The sequence below is a fragment of the Nanorana parkeri genome, unplaced genomic scaffold (genome assembly GCF_000935625.1).
Source record: "Nanorana parkeri isolate BGI_ZX_2015 unplaced genomic scaffold, ASM93562v1 scaffold60, whole genome shotgun sequence".
Classification (NCBI taxonomy): domain Eukaryota; kingdom Metazoa; phylum Chordata; class Amphibia; order Anura; family Dicroglossidae; genus Nanorana; species Nanorana parkeri.
In genome coordinates this window covers 2,837,584-2,851,040 of record NW_017306328.1, presented here as the reverse complement: position 1 = coordinate 2,851,040, position 13,457 = coordinate 2,837,584, and positions in this window count along the sequence as shown.

Here is a 13,457-nt window from a genome sequence, read left to right as displayed (position 1 = left end):
CAGAGAAGCGAACACTTGCCGCGGCGGTAGTGTTCCATCCAGGGCCGGAGCTAGCTCTCTGCGCTCACTCTCTTTCGTCCCGGCCGCTTCAGCTCCACTCAGGAGAGAGGCGGCTCTGATTATACCGGTTATCGCTCCCTCTCTCTCCTTCTGGCCGCTCTGAAGCTGCAGCGGCCGGGAGCAGAGAGAGGGAACGCTGACAGGTAAGATCGTAACTGCCTCTCTGAGTGCCTGCTTCCTGGAGCTGGAGCGGTCGGGAGAAGAGGTGATCGCTCAGCGGTGTGATCGGAACATTCTTACCCTGCCCCCGGGCCCAGTCCGCCCCTGGGTCAGACTAATCCAGCACATTATTAATCTTAGTGCCCCACTCAATATGAGGGGCATACTGAGTGGGGCAACTCAGATTAATAACGTCCGAAAGATGTGGACTGGGAGGGGGGCCTCTTTAAGACTGCGGTGGGGGGAGAAGAGAACAAGAAGATCCACTGCCATTGTCTGTGCCCTCTTCGATTGGGCTTCTCGGTGGCCACAGCAGTTTCCTCAGCCCACCTCAGCTGCCATTGGTGGGAGAGGAAGACTGCAGAACCGCAGTTGGCCAACTTCTGCTGCGCGGGAGAGAGAGCACCTGGAGCCAGCTGGACGTGCAGGCAACCTCGCTGCTCCCCCACCATCACCAGGAGAAGAAGAGGTCAACGCAACGGTAAGTCCCTGTACTTTCTTTGTGACCTCTGCACTGCGTTACATACTGACCGCTGACCTCTGTACTGACCTCTGTACTGTGCATCACACCCTGATCTTAGGTGGGGCAACTGGTGGCGAGTAACTTTTCAGGCCTGGCTAGTAGCTTAGGACTTGAAATTTTGAGCCCTGCTCTATGCCATACATTTTAGAGACTGGTCAGATAAGATTTTTGATCAATTTCATATATGGAACTCTCTGAACTTGTCTTGGATAGGTAGAGCCACTGTACTAAAAATGGATATTCTGCCCAAAATCCTATACAGGTTTCAGACAGTTCCTATATTGCTGCCAAGATCCTTTTTCCAAAAACTTAAGTCGGCAACAATAACATTTATTTGGGCGAATAAAACCCCACGGATTAGCGCTAAAGTACTAATGAGACCAAAAATAAGAGGAGGACAGGGAATACCGGATTTCGCCTTGCATCATAAAGCAGCATTATTACTAAGAATACTAGATTGGATACAAAGTAGTCAAGCTAAGGGGGGAGTAAAACTCGAGACAAATTTGGCCACTATACCATTGAGGAATATCCCATGGTTATCAAACGAGAACAGACCTCATATGCTCTCTTTGACATATATTTGGTAAAACCGGTGTTACGAATCTGGGATAGAACTATCGATAAATACAATCTCTAGTCTAAACCAGGACCTATGACCCCCATTGTGGACAACCCACAATTCCCACCAGGCATGCGGGCGGTTTCATTTCTGAATATTGAGAACATCTCCCGTGTATGGATATGGCAGATATTAGAGAAAGGAAAAGAAGAATTGAAAATAGAACTCAGACCGGAGAGACAAACAAACGGAAAATCATGGTTGGAGGCAATGCAGTTATGAAACTATATTAGACATCTTAGGGCTGGTAAACCCCTGAATAGGCCATTTACGCCGTTCGAGAAACTATGTTTGAAGGATACAACTACGGAACATGCATTATCAGTGGTATATGGTCTATTGAGAGAGGAAGAAGCCAAAGGGCATTCAAAATATATGAAGAGATGGGAGAAAGATTTGAGGAGAGGGGGGTTATTAGAGAAGGATTGGGAAAGAATATATATTATGACACATAGTTCGGTCACATCATCATTTTATCAGGAAAAAAATTATAAAATATTGTCCAGATGGTACAGGTGCCCAGAAGGAATTAAATATATAAATTCAGAAATGTCAGATAGATGTTGGAGGTGCAGTATTGAGGAAGGAACGTACTTGCATGTCTGGTGGAGTTGTCCTAGATTGCAGACGTACTGGGATTTAATATTCGAGGTATATCGTTCTATAGGGACCCTAAATATTGAAAAGGATTCTACAATTGCACTACTATCACTAATCCCAGGTCCCATAAAAAAGATGAAGACAGATATCTTAAGATTTGTATTGGCTGCAGCTAGAGTTAATATTTCACATGGCTGGAAAGCTGTGGAAATACCCTCATTAAAAAATTTGGGGAATATAGTGGAAGAAATAAGGTATATGGAGGAATTGAATACACGGGACGCTGATAGAATAGACAAACATAACAACATATGGGATAAGTGGGAAGCATATAAACAAGAGAAATTTAGGAGATTGGTAAAGAATGAAAGGGTGGAAAGGATGAGAGATAGAGGTGACGTACCCCCTGAGCCATAAAAATAATAAGTAAATGTATACAAAGATTAAACGGTACGTAGTCAATCCATAGAGAGGTATAATTAAGTAACATACGGAGACTACTTCCTAATAGTTTTTATAGCATTAGACCTGTAAAGTATGGAAGAGTAGAGTGGAAGGAAGATAGGATGTTGTTTGAGGGGGGATGGAGTGGGGCTATATTTTTGTGGTGAGTAAATGGGGAAGGGGTGGGTGAGTAGTTAGACACAGGGTTTAAATAAATGATCCACATTAATGCACATTGGTACAAATAAAAGTGGGAGGGTAGGGGGATAGGGATTAAAGGGGAATAAAGTAATTCAAGTAGAAAGGATTGATTATAGACACTTAGTATAGATCACATATAAGTATAGATCACAAAGTAGTGTGAGGAACAATTATAAAAGTTAGGTTTAAGAGGGTAAGTTGGTTTTAGAAAATGGTAACATGAGTGTAAGATGATGAGTGTAACAACGAAGGGTTTATATAAAATGTTAACTCCTCCCCCTTCCTTTCCAGTAGAAAGAATGGTAAGTGTATGATGATATGAGGTTGGGTATTATAAAATGAATGAATAAGATATCTACGGTTAGTCTTACCGGTAACGGTATTTCTAAGAATCTTCCAGGACAGCAACCTGAGAGATGATTGGATCTTCAGTCTACAGGAAACACAATCAGTATTTAACATTGCAACTGCCACACCGCTTCTTCAATGCTTTAGAAGATGAGGCAGAAGGTGGAACTGCTAATTGGGCTGCAGACTTGTCCCCCAGAAGTGCATCCTGAAGAGAGAGGCACAAAACACTGTATCAATACAGCTACTAGGAGCAATAAGGGCACCCCCCACCTAGACTACACCCAGTCCCTCGAAAAGCATCACTCACCGCTACCTTGGACCTAGGTGCAGACATCGCCGGCTTGGCTTCTTCCTCCATTCCAGCCTCGGCGGCGTGCAGCAACTCCCCTCTCTGTCTGGCCAGCGTCTCCGTGGCGAAGGGCGGAAGTGACGTCACACCGGACCGGAAGTGACACTTTCTAACTCAGAACGAGGCTTGGAACACGGAAGTCCCGCCTCCTTTGCCCTCCACCACGAGGCAAGCTCCACAGAGCACCAAACAGGGCAAACAGCACGGGGGAAAGATAAGCTAAGTGTCTACCATTAGGTTTGGGAAAGCCTTAGCTACCTCTTCTAAGGGAACAACCTCTGTACCACAAGAAGGCAAGGCTCAGGAATCCAGTACCCATAGCAGAGCCCTACAGAGGGTGACTGCTGACCTCAAGGCCATCCAGTCGGGACAAAGAAACAAACATTGCGCTGACCCAGACGGTAAGAAACACAATCAAAAAACTGAGGGACGAGGGGGGTGGGAGGGGTTTTTAATCTTGTCTGATTGTGTTTCCTGTAGACTGAAGATCCAATCATCTCTCAGGTTGCTGTCCTGGAAGATGATTGGAGAAATGTTAGATAATAGAAGTAATGTAAGTGATTTTTTTTATATGGTGAGATGTATAGTTCATGATATTTATAATAGTATATTATGTTGTAGTATAATAGAAATGTATAAATGTGATTATGTGAAAATAATAAAAAACTATATTAAACCATGTATGGACTACATGGAATTAAATAAAATCACTATAAGAACTGCTATCCACTCCCTTTGATTCCTGAACTGCTGGAAAGACTCTGCTCCGCTAAAATATTCACCAAATAGGACTTACGGGTGCATATAACCTTGTTCGCATTCGTCAGGGAGGCAAATGGAAAACTGCTTTTAGAACCAGATATGGACATTTTGAGTCTTTGGTCATGCCATTTGGCCTGTGCAATGCTCCTGCAATATTCCAACATTTTATCAATGATGTGTTGCAAGATTTGTTGGATCAGTTTGTTATTGCCTACCTGGATGATATCCTTATCTTTTCAGATGATCTACAGGAACATCGCAAGCATGTCTCCATCATCCATCTTTAATCGTCTGAGGGAGAATCAACTTTATATCAAGTTGGAGAAATGTGAGTTCGAACAAACTCAAATCCAGTTCTTGGGGTACATAATTTCTCCAGATGGGCTGAGCATGGACTCCGATAAGATTAAAGACGTGGTGGAGTGGCCTACCCCCAGAAACGTTAAAGAGGTTAAACGGTTTATTGGATTCGCAAACTTTTACCGAAAATTCATAAGGGACTTCTCCAAGGTGGTAGCACCAATTACTCAGCTAACAAAGAAAGGACAGCTCTTTTCGTGGTCGCCAGAGGCACAGACTGCTTTTACCAAACTAAAGACTCTTCACTTCTGCACCGATATTGGTACACCCAGATCCTGAACTGCCTTTTATTGTGGAGGTGGATGCTTCAGATTCTGCTGATGGGGCTATTCTTTCTCAGCGAGTGGGAGATAAAATGCAGCTTCATCCTTGTGCTTTCTTCTCTCGTTTAATGTTCTCTGCTGAAAAGAATTATGAAATTGGAAACAAAGAATTATTGGCAATTAAGGAAGCTTTTTCCGAATGGAGACATCTGCTGGAAGGAGCCAATCATCCTGTGACTGTGCTCACTGATCACAAAAACCTTGAATTCGTCTGTTCTGGCAAAAGACTGTCCTCTCGACAAGCACGATGGACTTTGTTCTTTTGCAGGTCCAATTTCCTTATCTCGTATCGGCCTGGATCAAGGAATGGCAAGGCAGATGCCTTGTCAGGGACTTTGTCAGAGCCCCTTCAGGAAAGCAACCCTGAATGTACCATCTTGCCTCAAAAAAACTTTCTGGGTGCCACGAATTTCAAGGAGTTCTTGTCTCTACTTAATCTTTACTTAGATACTTTATCAGAACGGCTATTGGACTAAAGACCATCGTCTCTATGTACCCGAATCTGTTCGGGTAAAGGCCCTCAGGCTGGTTCATGACTCTAAACTGGCTGGGCATTTCGGGGCCACTAAGACTGCGGACCTTTTATCACGTTCCTTTTGGTGGCTTGGTTACAAGAAAGATCCTATGTTTCTTCATGCCTGACCTGTGCACGTCACAAAACACCCCGATCCTTTCCTCTGGGGTTGTTTCAACCACTGCCAGTCCCATCAAGACCTTGGGGTCAATTTCTATGGACTTTAAAGTTGATCTTCCGCCCTCTGCAAAAATGACTACTATCTTAGTAGTCGTTAACTGTCTCACAAAGATGGCTCATTTTATCCCAACCAAGGGGGTACCCACTGCTGAGCAAACTGCAGAGCTGATGGTCCGAGAAATATTCCGATTGCATGGCATCCCTGATAATGTGGTATCTGACAGAGGAGTGCGGTTTACCTCAACATTTTGGAAGAGTTTCTGCACAGCCCTGGGAGTTTCAATTAATTTGTCCTCAATCTAATGGTCAAACTGAGAGGACCAACCAAACCTTGGAGCGGTATCTGCGCTGTTTTATCAGCTATCTTCAGGGTGACTGGGTGAATTATCTTCCTACAGCAGAATTCACTTATAATAATTCTAAACACAGCTACACTTCCCTAAGCCCTTTTTATATAAATACCGGTTATCACCCTGTTTTCGTTCCTAACCTCCCTTCTCAACTCCTATTCCTGCTGTAACTAACAGATTGACAGCCTTACAGGAGACGCAGGAAAGACTAGTTGAGACACCGAAGGAGGCTCAGCAGAATTACAAACGAGCAGCTGGCAGGCATCGCAGGGCACTTCCCATCTTTCATGTAGGCGACAAGTCTGACTCTCTACTAAAAATCTGAGGACACATGTCCCGTCTTCTAAGCTGGGCCAAAGGTTTTTGGAGCCTTTTCGAATTTCGTCTCAAATCAATCCAGTTGCATTCCACTTACAGCTTCCTGCCAGCATGAAGATTCACCCTGTTCTTCATGTCTCGTTGCTCAAGCCATTCCATGAGAATCTGTTTTCTGGGAGAGTTCTTCCACCCCTGCCACCTGTTGATGTAGAAGGTGAGGAGGAATGTATTGTTGAAAGCATTCTGGACTCCAGAATATTCAGGAACAAATTGCAATATCTTGTTCAATGGAGAGGATATGGTCCAGAGGAGAATTCATGGGAACCTGAAGATAATGTTCATGACCCTAGACTGACAAAAGAATTCCATCAGAGGTTTCCTCGCAAACCCGGTCCTAGGATGTCCAGGGGCCATCTTGGAAGGAGGGGGGTACTGTCAGGAACCGGGTCTGAACCCAGAGCCTCTGCTGTAGCTGGCGGTGGTTCTACCTGCTGAGCCACCCAAGAACCTTTGGATAGCTCCTTGCCTGATCTCCTGTGTATCCTCAGTTATACCTAATCAGATGCTGAACTCTGACCTCCATGCTCCGCCCTAGAACTTCCTATGTAAGCCAAGCCTCTGCACTCTTTGCCAGATTATTGTGCTCCTGCCTTGATCTTGCTTCCTGCTCCCTCTGTGCTACAATCTACTCAAACTGCTTCCTGTGTACCGACCCTTGGCTGCTGATTCCCCGACTACTCTCTCAGTCTCCTGCTACATACCAGATACCTTTGGCTCCTGACCTCGGCTTGTTCACTGACTACGCTTCTGCCTGCTCCTCCACCACTACCCTCTGCTTGTGTACCAAACCCGGCCTGTTATACTACGAATTGCCTGCTGCTTCAGCTGCTGGACTCTGAGCCTGATCCCAGATCGTGACACTTTCACTATTTGACTTGATTTGAACCATCCGGACTTCCATCTCGTTTGGATACCATCTCTGCTAAACATCATTTTATGAAGGCAGCAGGCTGCCTGTAATGGCCATTATTTAGGTTGATCAAGCTCTTATCTGATTAAGGACATTCATTAGGTTCAAAGAGTGTCTGTGCTTAAGGAATTCCAATGCGGCACCCGGCTGCCTAGGGGAGGGGATTGGTCAAGGTAACACACTGAACTCTTATCTGATTCTGTGGAGGTATAAACTCTGTGTGCTTTCTTCAATAAAGCAGTTTATGTTTCCACTCCAAAGTCAGTGTTGTCTGATTCTTGGGGTAAGCCCATGCCATATTCACTGGCTTCTGGTTCCAGCACCCAGTGAACAGGCTTAAGACGGAGATATCCAGTTGGGGTATCAGGGAGTCCGTTACAGTCCCTACCTCTCCAAAACAACTATATTTTTTTTAAAACCCTCTTTGGAGCTCAGCAGTCTGAACAACATGAGACTCATCTCCTTGTTCCCATTTGCATCCAAATTTCGGTTTCTACAACCACCTGAGCTGTCACCTGAACAATTTCCTTGACCCGTCTCAATCTGGCTTTCGTCCACAACACTCCACAGAAACTGCCCTTCTAAAACTTACTAACGATCTACTAACTGCTAAAGCCAATATTCAATACTCATACTTTTAGACTTTTCTGCTGCCTTTGACACAGTTGACCATCTTCTTTTCCTTAATAAACTCCAATCCCTTGGCCTCCAAGACTCTGCTCTCTCATGGTTCACCTCCTACCTTGCTCAGCGCACCTTCAGTGTCACATACAATTCTACCTCCTCCTCTTTCCGTGGGGGTCCCCCAAGGGTCTGTCCTTGGGCCCCTTCTATTCTCTATCTACACTTTCCTGGGTCAGTTGATAGCCTCCCATGGCTTCCAATACCATCTTTATGCTGATGACACCCAAATCTATCTCTTCACTCCTCAGCTCACCCCCTCTGTCTCTTCACTTATCACTAATCATCTCACTGACATCTCAGCATAGATGTCACACCACTACCTAAAACTGAGCTTATAATATTCCCTCCTCTATGTGTTCACTCCCCTGACTTCTCCATCACAAATCAATAGCATTATAATCAACCCCTCCCATCAAGCCAGGGTACTCTGTGTAATCCTGGACTCTGAACTCTCCTTTCAGCCCCACATCCAATCACTATGTAAATCTTGCCAAGTCAACCTCTGTAACATTTCTAAAATTCGCCCCCTTTTTAACAAACAAAACCACAAAGCTTCTAATTCACACCCTTGTAATCTCTTGCCTCGACTACTGTAACTCCCTTCTTGTTGGCCTTCCACTAAACAGGCTATCCCCCCTACAGCCCATCATGAATGCTGCTGCCAGACTCATCCACCTTACTAACCATTCAACATCTGTCGCCCCTCTCTGCCAATCCCTCCACTGGCTCCCAATTGTCCAACGAATAAAATTCAAAATACTAACAACAACATACAAAGCCATCTACAGCTCTGCCCCCAGCTACATCTCCAAGCTCATCTCAAAATATCACCCAAAGTGTCCACTCTGCTCCTCTCAAGACCTCTTGTTCTCTAATTACCTCCTCCCATGCTAGCATCCAGGACTTTTCCAGAGTCTCCCATCATCTGGAACTCCTTAACCCAATCTGTCGGCCTATCTCCTAGGCTGCCCACCTTTAAAAATTAATCTCTTCAGGGAAGACTGTACCACTTCAACATAACTGCCCTTTTACTTCTTCCACTAACTCAATCTAAACAATCATTACCTTTTGTATCACTTGCCCCTCCTACTAAATTGTAAGCTCTCACAAAAAGCAGGGCCCTCCTAACCCTATTGTACTAAAAATGTATTGTAAAAATTGTATTGTAACGGTACTGTCTCCCCCATTTTGTAAAGCACTGCACATACTGTTGGCACTATATAAATCCTCAATTATAATAATAATAAAAAAAGGAGGGAGGCATTTTTTTTTTTTTACAAAAAAGGTAGCTGGGAAAACTGATAAGACTGTTTAATACATCAGTTCAATGCACAGAAATGTACATGGTCACCGGAATTCTGGCAAGATAACTAGCTATTTTTCTCTACTTGCAAAAAATGTACTTAGCCTAAGAAAAGAAACAAATGCAGTAACCGCATCTATATATTGATAAGCTGCGGCCCAATTGCTCCCCCTGCCCCTTCTGTGGCTCAGCTGCTGTCCGTGTCCCCGCCGTGCATCCGTTGCTTCCTGTGACCCCATGTGGCTCAGCTGCTGCCCGTGCCCCAGTCGTGGATGCGCTGCCTCCTGTGTTGCACTGTGGCTCAACTGCTGCCCATGCCCCTGCCATGGATCCGCTGCTGCCCATGCCCCTCTGTAGCTCAACTGCTGCCCTCTGCCCCCTGTTCTGGTAGAAAGTCTGTGTCAAATCTCCCATCATCAAGCAGCTGGAAGAAATAAGCAGCCTGCTATTGACTATTTTGAATTGCAATTGCCAATAGCAGACTGGCTATTGCACCAGCCCACTTCCTGCTGTCAATCAGCAGAGGAGGACCTGAAGGAGAACTTTCTATTTTGGTCCCTCCTCTGCTGATTGACAACAGGCAGTGGGCAGTTGTAAAAGCCAGCCGGCTGTTGGCTTTTGCAATTTGAAATATCCAATAGCAGGCTGGCTATTGTTCACAGCCACTGCATGCTGTGTTTACATTCTGCTGCCTCAGCCTGGAAAGGTGACACTAGGGGTCTAATTGACCCCTAATGTCACCTTAAAGAGAACCTGTCACCTCCAATGTGCTATCATATAAGGGGCATGTGAGCCCCCATATTATATAAACGAAGTAATAAAAAAAAAGTTTAAAAAATAAAAAAAAGTTTAAAAAATAAAAAAAAGTTAAATAAAATCAAACAAAAAATACCAAAAATATAGTCAGTCCCCCACCGCGAACACGTGCGTACTATTTTAAACACAAGTCGGGTGCACCTACGTACGAAAATGATGATTGCGCTACACGTCAAGTATCGCTGCATGTGCCAAAGTGAGAGTAATAATTATTGGGCCAATATTCAGGCTAACTCTAAATTATTATTTTAAATCCTAATCCCTAAAATGTCTAATATAATACATACAATTGTTTTTAAAAAAGTGGGGGAAAAAAGTATTTAGTTTCAGCTTCACAAATTCTGCTGCGGGATGTGCGTTGTGGTGCTATACATTTCAGTGGCACCCCAAACGCACTTGTGTGATCACCCGCACTGGAACGTGTGTTACTGGATTCCAGTGCAGTGCGATTACAAAAAACTGTGCATGCAGTTTTATTCTGAAATAAACTATATGTAACACTTCATTTGTGTATTTTTTTTAAAATAAAAGATGGTTTTTAAAAAAAAAAAATCCGATTAGTCAATTAATTGAAAAGAATAATCAGCCAACGAATCGATTATAAAAATAGGATTTTTGTACTCACCGTAAAATCTTTTTCTCTCCGTTCATTGAAGGACACAGGGAACAGATTGTAGATCATGTACCGTAGGGATGTCAGAAAGCAGTAACAGGCAGAGGGGTGGGCAAATCCAATATCCCCAACAAGACCCCATTAAAGGGGTCAAAACCTTGTGCCCCCAGTTAGCATCCGCAGATGCCAAAACAACCACCTTATCAAGCTTGGTAAAGGGGTGAACTGAAGACCAAGTAGCGACCTTACAAACAGACACCATGGCGAAAGCCCAAGATGCCCCAACTGCCCTATCAGAATGGACAGTAACAGGAAAAGGAGGCTCACGCCCTTTAAAAGGCATATGCTTAAACAATTGCGTTACGAATCCATAAAAAGATGGTAGCCAAAGACGCGGCCGTGCCCTTCTAAGGACCCACATAACCACAAAGAATCCAACGCACGGAAGAAAGCCACAGCCTCCATATAAACGCAGAGCGCATGAACCACATCCAAAACAATGCAACGCTCCCTTTTCCTATGAATGGACTTCGGACATAGAGAAGGTAAGATGCCTTCCTCATTCAAATGAAATGCCAAAACCACCTGAGGTAGGGAGGACGGCCGAGGATGCAAAACAACCTTGTCCGAATGAAGGACCAATAATGGCGACTTGCAAGACAAGGCCGCCAACCCTGAAACCCCGTGAACAGAAGCAGGGCCGCCGTCAGGTAAGGTACGGCCGACACTCAAGTAAGGGGCCCGCCCAGCCTCAGGGGCCCGCAAACCTTACCTGGGTGACGGCCGTACAGGTGACTGAAGGCGGCCGGGCCCCTCAGCACTGTAGGAAGCCGGGGCCCGCACACTTCACATCGTATCCTCGGATGCTGTGCGAGCCTCCGGTGTCCCCACCGTGTCCACTGCACATTAAGTTTTTAAAGATGGCCGCGAGTAGCGGCGGCCATCTTTAAACCTGGCAAGTGCCCACATCCCATTTAATATATTGCCGAAACGGCAATATATTAAATGAAAATCATTCCCTGGTGGGGAATCAGTATGATCTGCATCTCTTGCTGATGCAGACCATACTGATCGCTCCCTCGTGGTGTCTCTGCTAACATGCAGGGAGCGATTAGTATGTCTGCACCAGCCAGAGTGCAGAGCACACTGATTCTTCACTGAAGCCAAGGGATGCAGCCCCCCTTCCTGCAAAACAGGTAAGCAGGAGAGGGGGACATTTTCCATGAACTATTATTAGTTGTGAGAGTGTGTCTTATTGTGATTTTTAATGAGGGTGTGTAATTTTTTTTTTTTTAATGAAGTTATGTGTGTGTTTTTTAATGAGTGTGTGATATGTGTGGGACATGTGTGTGATATGTGTGTTTCATTATGTGTGTGTGTGTGTTTTTTTTAACCATGATTGCTGTTTAAATACAAGCGATCCGGCGTCTGTATAGACGCCGGATCGCTTGTACAATACGGCGCCGTGTCCCCCTCTGCAGCGCCGGTGCTGCCGTCAGCTTCCCGGGCTCATCTGTCCCTCGTGTGAGCCCGGGACCGGCGTGGAGGGTCTCCACTGACAGATCGGAGGAGAGATCAGCAGCTTCTAGCCACGGATCTCTCCTCCGATCACTGGACATCGGAAGTGAGGTGCATGTCATCACTTCTGGTGTCACTGGGCACAGTCTCCGGCTCCTAGAGCAACAAGAAGAAGCTGATGAAGCAGATCTCGGCTTCATCAGCTTCTTTGGGGTCCCTAGGTGACACTAGGGGTCTGCAAGACCCCTGATGTCTCCATAAAGAGGACCTGTCACATTATATTTGCTATTACATAGGGGACTTGTTAGCCCCCTATGTGATAGCAATAAAGCTGAGTGTGAAAATGTTTTTAAAAATTAAAGTAACAATAAAACAAATTAAAAAAATGTTTTTTTAACCACTTGAAGCCCGCGGTGTTACACCCCCTTCCTGGCCAGGCCATTTTTCAGTATTTAGCGATGCAGTACTTTGAATGACATTTATTCCGTCATGCAACGCTGTACTGAAACTAATTTTGTACCATTTTTTGGGGGACTCATGGAGCTTTCGTTTGGTGGTGTTTAATATTACCGAAATGTAAAAAAAAACAAAACTTTTTTTTTAACCATGATTGCTGTTTAAATACAAGCGATCCGGCGTCTGTATAGACGCCGGATCGCTTGTACAATACGGCGCCGTGTCCCCCTCTGCAGCGCCGGTGCTGCCGTCAGCTTCCCGGGCTCATCTGTCCCTCGTGTGAGCCCGGGACCGGCGTGGAGGGTCTCCACTGACAGATCGGAGGAGAGATCAGCAGCTTCTAGCCACGGATCTCTCCTCCGATCACTGGACATCGGAAGTGAGGTGCATGTCATCACTTCTGGTGTCACTGGGCACAGTCTCCGGCTCCTAGAGCAACAAGAAGAAGCTGATGAAGCAGATCTCGGCTTCATCAGCTTCTTTGGGGTCCCTAGGTGACACTAGGGGTCTGCAAGACCCCTGATGTCTCCATAAAGAGGACCTGTCACATTATATTTGCTATTACATAGGGGACTTGTTAGCCCCCTATGTGATAGCAATAAAGCTGAGTGTGAAAATGTTTTTAAAAATTAAAGTAACAATAAAACAAATTAAAAAAATGTTTTTTTAACCACTTGAAGCCCGCGGTGTTACACCCCCTTCCTGGCCAGGCCATTTTTCAGTATTTAGCGATGCAGTACTTTGAATGACATTTATTCCGTCATGCAACGCTGTACTGAAACTAATTTTGTACCATTTTTTGGGGGACTCATGGAGCTTTCGTTTGGTGGTGTTTAATATTACCGAAATGTAAAAAAAAACAAAACTGTTCTCCTATAATAAATTATAAAAAATTTATTATTACCCAATTTTTTGGTAAAATATAAAAGGCGGGGTCACGTCGGGTAAAAAGACAGCAAACATGTCAAGCCTTAAAATTGC